Source organism: Mugil cephalus, chromosome 1, assembly GCF_022458985.1.
Source record: "Mugil cephalus isolate CIBA_MC_2020 chromosome 1, CIBA_Mcephalus_1.1, whole genome shotgun sequence".
NCBI classification, from domain to species: Eukaryota; Metazoa; Chordata; class Actinopteri; order Mugiliformes; family Mugilidae; genus Mugil; species Mugil cephalus.
The window spans coordinates 5,272,853-5,283,680 of NC_061770.1; positions in this window are offsets into that span (position 1 = coordinate 5,272,853).

A 10,828-nucleotide genomic window follows, 5' to 3' on the forward strand; every position below is an offset into this window, starting at 1 on the left:
ATTAAAGAAATAATTATGAAACATTGGTCCTGTCATGATTTTGTATTTAGTTTCCTGTTTTATTTTGTAAGTTCTGCCTTGGTTTCCTGTCTTGTGTTACTCCCTGTTTTCCATTCATTGCTTGATTGTTTTCACCTGTGTCTCATCACCCCTCTGCTTCTGTGTTTTTGTCTCCATGTGGTATTTCTTTATATGGATTTGCCTCCCATTTTGGCAGCCCCCCCCCCCCCCCCCTTTTTTTTTTACCATATTGTTTTCATTAAATACATTTTGTTTCGAACCATGCCTCATCTCCTGCAGTCAACACAACCTACCAACCTTCCCTGACAGGCAGGGAAGGTTGGCAAACAAACTCTAGCGATCCACCCACGATAACAACTCTGTCCCTTATCTTCCTCTTCCTCTTTTAAACATGTCAACATTCCAAAGTCCCAGCTGCTACTAAATCTGATGAAAGCAATTTCAAATGTGTGAACTGTGAATGCGCAGAAAACCTGAGGTATTTTAACTATCCCATCAGTGGGAGGACCATAAACATTAATGGTTACATCCATATAGGTGAAACATCTCGTTCCATAAAAGAATGAATCCATGAACATAAGGGCGTCATTAAGAGAAAGTGTTTTGTTGGAAGACATTTCAATAAAAACCAACACCACATCTAGTCTTTGTTTTTTTACAAGTGTAGAAATTCCATTTAGAGAAGTAGTAGCGTACCTTTGATCAGGAAAAGGAGAGAAGCATTTACAAATTTATTTTTTAAAAGCTTATTTCCAGTGGGTATGAATGTGAACTTTTCATTGAATTAGATTTTATACACCTCCTACTAGGCAGGTCCGTGTTCATGTAATGTTCTCTCTAATTTCACACTACCAAGTTGAATCAAAGGTTTGTTCTCATGTATGAATTGGAATAAAGTCAGCATAGACTTTGTGAACTTCCAAGACAAGGCAGAAAATGAGGATGTCACACACAAAGATCCATAAAGAAAGGAATGCAAGGGGATCATTTGGAACATATTTGTCCTTGATACAAATTTGAAAATCCATTAATCTTTTCTATGTAGGTTAAAGGAAACATAATGGTAGAAAAACCACACACACACACACACACACACTCACAGCATCAGAAGTAAATGTGGCAGATCAAAAAGTACACGGAGGAGGGATGTTGCGGCTCAAAAGAAGCTATCAGGCCACAGCTGGAACACTCTGGTGAGAGCTACACACAGCTAGAATGGGGTCCTTGACAGATCAATAATGTTTTTTGCTGACATACAGTATAATTAAACATCTTTATGTGTACTTATTGCTCTTCGATGGCAAGAAGCTGAACATTTCACCTGAGAACTTTCACTGCTCTGTTGTGGAGCATGACGCCCCAGCGACATGCAGAAGAGCAGATTTAATTGGCACCATCATAATTCTGATACTCATTCTCTGCCATGAAACAAGATAATCAATTCCTGCTGAGAAAATGACACGTTGTTTGTCTGTGACAATAGAGAAGGGCAGGGCAGACTGGTGAGGTCTATCAGCCAAGAAAGGTAATTGGATCCCTGCCTGACTTCATACTGAGAGCAGCAGATCTGAGATCTTAGCAACAGCATGGATATTAGTTACACCACACTATGGAAGCTGGAGCACGTTGGGACGGATGACCAAAATAGAACAACAAATGGTGGGTAATAAGACCTGTGTACAATGTGACATGATTACAGCTTTTTCCTAAAGAGAACCCTTTCTGGATTCTCTGATTCTGTACTGTGTCTCCAAGAAGAAAACCTGCAGATGAAGTCAAAAGTAAAGCATGATTGACTGCTTGATCAATGTCCCTTATCTATGACACTGATCTAGTTTTTGTAAGAAAAGTGGTACATACACTGTTAATGCAACATTTCAGGACAGATGAGGGTCCCCTTTTCAGAAAGGTCAGTTCATCTGAGGTATTTTTCAACAAAATTGACTCTGTTGCTTTAAATATCTTTCAGTTAAAGCATTGCCAATAGTGCATTGTCATACAGGAGAGCCGATGTCTCGCTGAGGCTTGGGCTTGAAAGCCAATACGTTCCAAAGTGAAAAATGAAACGTAATCGATGACTTCCAGCTTCAAAAACCTAAGCTTTCATTTAGACAACAAAGTTTTGCCAGTGACTTTAGAAATGAAACCAGAAACCTCCAACTTCCAAAGTTAAATCAACCAAGGACATACTTCACCTGCCTATAAAAGTGACTGACTTTTGATGATGCTGGCTCACCGTCATAACCCGCTCACAGTAGAGTTGTATGCAGGTCCTGGGCATCCACCTCTGAAAGAGTTACTGGTTCTTCAGTGGATTTTGCTCTGACATGAGGGGTATCATAACAGTAACTTAAATCTATTCTTTTATATACACCTATTTTAAGAGATATGCCATTTATTTTTGTTATATTATTTTATTAAAGCTTGTAGAAAAGATAGGAAAAATTATGACATTTTTTTACTAATTCATTGACATTCCAACTTCAAACGTCAGTCTGTCTAAACTAAACTTAAATATTGCATAAGTTGACACACTTTCAGGAAGTCCTAGCCAAAAACCATAAGAGACCTGAGACAAGCTGAGTAGATGGTTGTGACCTTGTTATATGGACAGCCTTCCCTGTTCACTATGATGGGACTTAGCTTTGTCCAGAGTTTCTCCACATCTCAACAATATGTGTGCGAATTAGTGTGGGGCAAAAAAAAGTTTATTTACTGAGGTAAAAATATCACAAGTATTACTACGCTCGGTGTAGATTATATAGAAAACCCATATATAAACAAGTAGTTTGTTCTGCTCAGATGAGAGTCAAAAGGGCTTTCTACTCAGCTCCAGTAATCTGATCTGTGAGATGAAACACTTGTGCTTTGAAATGCACACATACACTCGCTGCATGCAGCACCAACTCGAGGGTTAGTTGCTTAGATGCTTTCATCGTTGTCTTAGGACTCAATATACTACTACACAGAGAAAAGACAGAAGCAAGTACACCTCAAGGATGATCATCCTTTTCTCCTTTGAGTCTCTAACATCTTACATAGACAACTCTACGTAATAAAAATGTAATGGTTTGCCATTGTCACATTGCAAACTGAAATCACTTTACTCATTGGCAGTTGAGCCCCATTGTTTTAACACAAAACATGCATTTGATATATTCATTAAGGGTATGTCTTGACAGACGCTATAATCAAGATTTGTACATTATTGTCATGGTTCTGTGTCCTTGTCTTTTATTTGTGAATGTGTTGAGTTTCCTGTTTTATTTTGTTAAGTTTCTTGATTTCCTGTCTGTTGTGCTTCCTCATGTATCTCTTGATTGCTTATTGCTTTCTGCCTGTGTGATTTCTCTCACTTGTGCCCCGGTGTGTATTTATAGCCCTGCCTTCATTTAGTTCCCTGTCGCATCGTTGATGTCGTTACCTTGCCTTGATGATTTTTCCATGCCATGTTTTTGTCTCCGTGCCATGGTTTTGTCTTGTTTCTGGTCCTTGATCCCCTTTGATTTTTGTATTTTGGATTATCCTGACAACACTGCAGCGCCTTTTGCTTGATTATTGTTCTGTTTATTAAATACTTTTATTTGGATCCCCTGTCTCATTACCCTTTTGTCCTAAAAATATATAGTGGAGTATTTGCTCACAATGTGATTATGATTTATCCTTTTCAACACCCTATAACTATTATAGACACTAATACAGAAAGATTGGTTACTGCAAAGAGGCATACTGTAAATACAAATTAGAACTGAGCCAACGTTGGTTGAAACTCACTCTGTAATCAGGGAGGTCACGCTGTCTTCCCAGTTACCTTTTCCACCACAAAGAACAATGTTTCAAATGTTTAACCATTACTATTTGGCCAAGTTTCCAAGACCAGAACAGCAGGAACACCATTTATCCATGCATAGAACATTAGCAAATGTACAGACCTGTACTTTGAAGAAGTTAATGCTGTACTGTAACTTGAGTGACGTTTTTCTACCTCAGTGACTCCACACTCTAATCTTTGATCTGTTATAAAATTAAATATTAACCTAAGTCCAATGTGTGTTATTCACCTAAAGAAAATAACTTGGTAAAATAATCCCTAACACAAAGAGTCGGTGACTTCATCTGAGCAAGGAGAAGAGGCCTCATAATGTCTCACATGAGGACAATGCCTTCATTAAATATTCTGTATTTTCTTTCTAATAATTAACGAGTAGCACACATCTACAGGAATAATTAAGAACATAAAATGTTTGTGCTGCAATCAGAAGCCTCTCCCTAATACCTTCACCATGTCAAAATTTGGTTTGTTAACTTAAGTACCATATAATAACAGGACAAAAGGAAATCGCTTTGATTAAGTGTATAATTTCATCCTGTTAAACAAAAGTTTGTCTTTCCCCCTCCAGCTGCTTTTCTGGCATTTGATCCAGGAAGTAGATGTGGTGTTATTCTTTTTCAAATCCTGTGTTATCTAAGCAGTATATAACAATGATAAGTACGGAGAATCACTTTGTCTGGTGTTACTATAGGACTGTATGATCCATCTATGCTTGGAAAACATACAATCTACAATCTGTTCCTTTGACCACATGTAAGCCGATACACGATTATTTTGTTGTAAAATATTAAAAATTGAAGATTGAAAAAGCAATTTACAGAAATGTTTGTCTAGATGTTGTTAGTATACTCAGGAAGGCAGATGGTGCATGTGTTTGTCTTTTTGTTTATGCACCACTGATTTAAAAAGTGTACATTTCTAAAACTAAGCATGTCAGTGGCTTTATGAGGTAAAACTTTTGATATTTTTCAAAAGAATATGTTTAATGTGAAATCAAATGTTGAAGTTAGGCTGATAAAATTCAGTTCAAGATTTAATAAATATGTCTCACTCTTTACTAGTCTTCAGATTTTGCTAGAGGATCTAAGTTTCTGACGTCTGGTGCTGACGAGATGTTTCCAGTTCGGGTAAGGTCACTGTCAAGTGGAAAATAACCAACAGAGAAACGATCGATAAGCTCCATTGTGGTTATTTAAGTCTTTTGTTTTGATCACAGAGCATGTTAAGAAAAAAAAAAAGGTTTAGGTGTACACTTGTCAAGGGATAGACTCAACAGTGACAGTTGTTAGTCATAGAATCCAATCCAATCCAACCTTTCTATGGAGCCTATGTATTCTACACTGTATGCGCAAGAAATGCGCAAAACTTAAAGATCGCAATAAAAACAGGTAATGGAAACGACTACATTTAAAAAAAAAACTCTCAAATTTCACTAAAACACTTTTATTCTCTCATAAGGTGTTTTTCCAGACGTATCGATATAAAAGTGTATCACAAAAGTGCGATGGAAACACCTTTTTTGCAGTTCTCCGTCACTGGAGATGATGTGACCAGTCCATTTGAAGTCCATCTTCCTCAAAGTGAAGTTTCGCATGACATGAATATAAGAGAATTATGGGATGTCACGAGACAAGACTTTACGAGAGTTACAGCTCATTCACAAAACACCTTTCAGTGGAAACATGTACAAAGAGCAAAATTTCAGAAATATCGCTTTTATTTTGCGAATAACTGTAATCGAAACGCAGATACTGTTATATTCAGCATTGGTGGATTCATGTATGAGCTGTGAGTCTAAATTCATTTATTAACAATGTCATCCTAGTGAGTAAGTGTCAAAATGTAATAAAAAGTAACATTTTAAATTAAGGGTTACTTCTCCTTTAATCACTAAAACACACTGAGATGAGCATGAACACAATAAGAAATTCAAATTAATGTTTGCAGCACAAGTCATTTATTGATTTACTGTTATTTATCTTCTCAGGGGGACTCTAAATCAGTCAGAAGCACATCTGCCATTTTCCTCCACATTTACATTTCAGATGTATTTTCTGAGCTGTCAATATTGCTTCATAAAGTGCTATGAACTCCTCGCAGCTGCAGGCAACAACTTTTTGGAAAATGTCAGTGTGTGACATCAGAGAAAAAATGCATTCAAACTGATCTGCATACATTTGTATTCAACCGGTAAGAATCAAATAAGCCTCAGTCTGATGCAAGACACTTGATTCGGTGTGTAAAATCCTTGGAGATGTGCATGTAATATGAAGCTAAGTCAATGCATTTCCCTGCAGGTCTCGGGGGGTTTATTAGCCACTGGCAGACACAGACACCGTGAAGGTCCTGAACTTTCCATCTCACCGGAATCCTAATGAATCCTCCATCCTTAAATGACCTTCAAGCTTATCTGAAGAAGCTTTTCATTAAAATCTCACAGGAGGCTTTCCGTTGAATTAATATGATTGTCAACACTTTTAATTTCCTGTCAGTCACTCACCCTCTCTCCTGTCATTTAACCTCTTCACCTTCTCTTATCTGGTCACGTTTCCTTTCCGTACCTTTCTTATATATTATTTGTACCTTTTGCCTCATAACAAAAAGTGTCCTCATTTCTCCATCATAAACTTCTTTTTCATTTTGTTTGTTTATTTCATTCCCCATGCTTTCTTCTGCTCTTTCACACTGCACCACTCAGTGCGTTTACATGCACGTACAAAAAAAAAAAAAAAAAAAACGAATTATTGCCTTAATCAGGAGAACGTAAGTGCATGTAAACACGTTACTCCAATTAAAATCATAGTTCTCATTATCCGATTGAGACACCTAGATAATGAGATTGGAATCTGAGTTTGAGCTTCACAACCATTGCGCTGGCGTGTGACCCCGGAACAAAAACATACAAGAAAGCCGGGCGTACAAGAAGAAGAAGAGGAACAGAGCCGCTAGAAGAACCGTCTGAGGGATAGCGTGGATCTTACATGTACCACAAGTAGCGGGAACATTATGTACGAGATTAAAAAATGTACTATTATCCGTCTGGTTGTCGTCTGAAATGCCGGTCTGCCGTATGAACAACTCTTGTTTATTATATCGCGTAATAGGTCAACTAGAAATTCTGGCCGTATTAACGTGGTATTAACCCGCTGAAAAGACACGTATCGCCACCTAGTGTGGAGGAGGCGTTATTTGATTTTCCTGCGCTGCATGTAAACTGGGACACTGTCAGACTGGGAAAGTAAAACTGGTCATGTTTTTGTTTTGTTGATCATTTCTTTCTGTGACTGTCTTCCCTGCCCTTACTGTACCACCTGTGCCTAATTTCCCCAGTGTGTATGTATTGTGTGTCTCTTCCTTAATCCTTGGCCAGTTGCTCCTGTCCTGTCCAGTGGAATCAGCTTCGTGTCAGCCTTGTCCAGACCAGGCTGGTCATATAGTTTCCATGAGCTTTAGTCATTGTTTATTTAATACTTTGTTATTTTTCCTTTGATTACGATTTAATTGATTATTTCTTCCTCGAAAAGTGCATTTTTTTGTTACCTTTGCTATTTATTTTCCGATCGTGTTTTTACTTCTTAAGTGAATTTTTGTTGTTCTCAGAAATAAAAACTGAGGGAATTTGTACGTCGTCTCTGAGTCATGTGTTTAGGTTCAAGCCTTGTTTAATCACAACAACCACCTTCCTTTCTCTTTTTTTATTCATTCTTCTTTTAATGTTTCTCCATCTTGTTTTCCTCGTTTAAAAACTGTTCATACAGTACAAATATTCTTTATTCTTTCTTTTTTTTGATGCTTCGATTATTTTTACAACACTGGATTCAAACACGATAACTGATCCGTTATCGTTACTTTGAGCCACATGTGATCAGCGGTTAATCTTTCCATCGCCACTTCCTCCTGCTGCTGCCCAGGGGAGATGTATGCTACCTCCAGTTTCCGTGTGAAGGATTGATGTCTATATAACTTCAAACAATTTATAAAGCTAAACCAATAATTCACTGGCCACTGGAGTCTGTTATCAGATACACATTCAGCAATATAGCCTAAAGCCCAAGCCAGAAATAGATTTACTTGGCAAAATAATGATGAAGTTAGAAATGCTTTGAATTAAAGGCCTAGGTGTCGTATATCCTACTTTCTAATTATCAAAGCAACTCGACATATTCAGGCCCCAAAACCACTTGAGTTTATAATTTTCTTCCTGCAACACAATGGCATGTTTTATTATAGCTATTAGAGTCCCTGGAAATCCAAACCCTCAGTCTGTAACAAAGGCTATCACCAAGACTTAGGAACAAGCTGTACACATTATGTAACAGCTTCAAGGACAGAACTGTGTGTATTTTACATGTCTAACTGGCAATGTACAAGGAAGATGAGGGTAGAAATATGAACTAAATCAAATATTCAACACATTTGAAGCATTGTGACGTAGGCTGACACGTTTTTAGGTGACTGAGAATGACTCCCTCACGTGTGGCTGGATCCAAATGGCAGCACCTCAAGCTTTTTAAGGATGAATTACAACCTGCCCGCCTCACCTCCACAATAATGAAACCAATCTATATAAATAATTAGGTACTCTTCAGGTACAGTGTACATTTGTTTCTATTGCCATAATTAATGTTGTTTTGCAGTTATTAAACCAGGGAAGAATATTAGAGTCAAGCTTGTTAGAAAACACATGTTATCCAGAGACTGTGGCCGCCCGGGTCTGAAAATGAGCAAGTGCCTTGAATCTACATTTCTAATGACCAGCTGGGAGTTGCCCACTGAGTCTGTTTTTTTGCTGCACATAAAGATGAATGAACCCTGTGATGTCAGCCGTAGGATTGCTGAGGAGAAGTTTTGAAGCTCAGTGTGGTATCTGTGGCACGGAGCTGGCTACAGCTGTTTTTGGTGACCGAGGCGGAATTATAGTTTGGCTTTTTCATGATGACGGTATCTTCTTCTTTTTTTATTGACGTCTGTCAACAACAACTGCGCCACCGGCGCCACCTAGGATGCGCTCCAATAGCTCGCCCCAGCCCCCCTCTTCCACACTGCACGGCGCAGGACAGGTCCATCACCAGGTCGCTGCTGTTTATTTTTGTATTTTATGAGGAAAAGGAAAATGTCAGGGTGCATTTTTTTGCACTATTTACTTGATTTAGTTTAAATTTAAATTTTTTGTCATTTTTTTTTTTTTTTTTGAGGTCCCTGAATCCTCCATCTAACTCCAGACTAATTCAAAAATGGTCAGAGAGGTGGAATGTGAGTAGAGCAAAAAATGTACCAAAGTAGCCAGGTGCCAAAAGCTGCTATATAATTTTGGGCAATGTATATTATAAATGTAAAAGGTGCACAGCTATGATATAGTATAGTATATATTCTTTCTTTTGATACTACAACTGTCATATGACATAGGAGGGTGGGGTTCTGCATTGACGGAAGGGTGGTGCTTGAAAAGAAGAATTATTGAAACTAAATGCTGTTAAATGTGAAGAGACTTGTAAATTTTGAGATTCAGAAAAAATATTATAAAAAAGCTGTGCTGAGACTTATATGATCCTGCTCCATTTTGAGAATGTTTTCCTTTGGAATATCTCAACCACGGAAAAACATCCACAGTCCATTATCTTGTGGTTGTGAGCTACTTGAAGAGGTAGCCATAGTGTGCTCTACACTGCAAATTAGAAAAAGGGCAGAATAATAGTATAAAACTTTTTGCTGCATGAACAAATATGAAAAGAAATTGCAATTATTTAAATTATGTTGAATTTGCATTCACTTATTTGGAATAAAAGCTGAAAAGTCAAGTCAATAAGTGTTTTGTATATTGACTGTGTATGTACTCTGCTATCGTTTGGAAGACGTGGAAGACTGTGTAAAGGTGGAAGATGGAACAGCTCCTCAAAAGCGAGTAGTATAGATCGTAAGCTCCGCCCCCTCCATATTAGCTGATGAGACTTGGGCCATACTAAAAGACTAGAAGTGCACACCACATTTTTTCAAGGATGGTTTCTGTAGTTTTAGGTAGTTAATATAATACTGATACATACTCAAGTGTCCATTTTTCTGATGAATTTCATTTATGAGTGGTCCTAGTGTGTTCTGCTCTACCTCCACCAATTACAAACGAAAACACGAGTGAGTCTGGAGTTAGTCTATGGATGTAACCCTCGCTGATATACGGCTCCAGATCTGGTCACTTCTGGTTGCAGAATATTGCCAAAATGCAAAACATGAGCTTCACAAACAAATGGGTGACGTCAAGGCATGCCTGTCGTCATTGCAGTTTTGATGCTTTGATTAAGTTAAATTCATTGTGGAGGAGAAATTTCAACATTTACAATACATTTTCTAAAACAGAATCCATTGTTTCTGCTGTGAAAGGGTGTATTCCACCACCTGTTAAAAAGATTTAATTTTGTTCTGCAAAATCACAATATTTATGTATATTCTTTTGATTCTTGTAGCATTAATTATTATTGGGCAATTTTCACTAAAGTAGTTTCCATTCAGTTTCCATTGAGAGATAATTTACGTTCGCACAGTGTCTCATTTTTCAGTGTTCAGTCTAGTTGCATATTGCTCTCTATAATTTGTTGTTTTTTTAGACAGTTCTGTCTCTGCTGAACCCTGCAGAACCAAACTCAGACAGATTAAGCAGACATCAACAACTGGAGGAGGAGTGTCCTTTGTTTTTTCTTTCTTGGTTATACTGGCCTTAAACACCGCATTAGGTAAACTAAAAATGAAACATATTTGTATGCTTTTTGTTTGTTACTTGAATTATTCTCCTGTAATTGTTGCTTGTAGACTCTATTGCTTTCTAAGTACATCTCATCTCATCTATTTGTTCGACCCATTTTCTGTCACCACGTTTTCTCTGGACATTGCATTCATTCAAATATTTTCATCAATTTTTCATTTCCTCGCTGTCACTTTATTTCCATCTGGGCCTGCAGTTGTGTCACTCCATCGTCTGCCTCT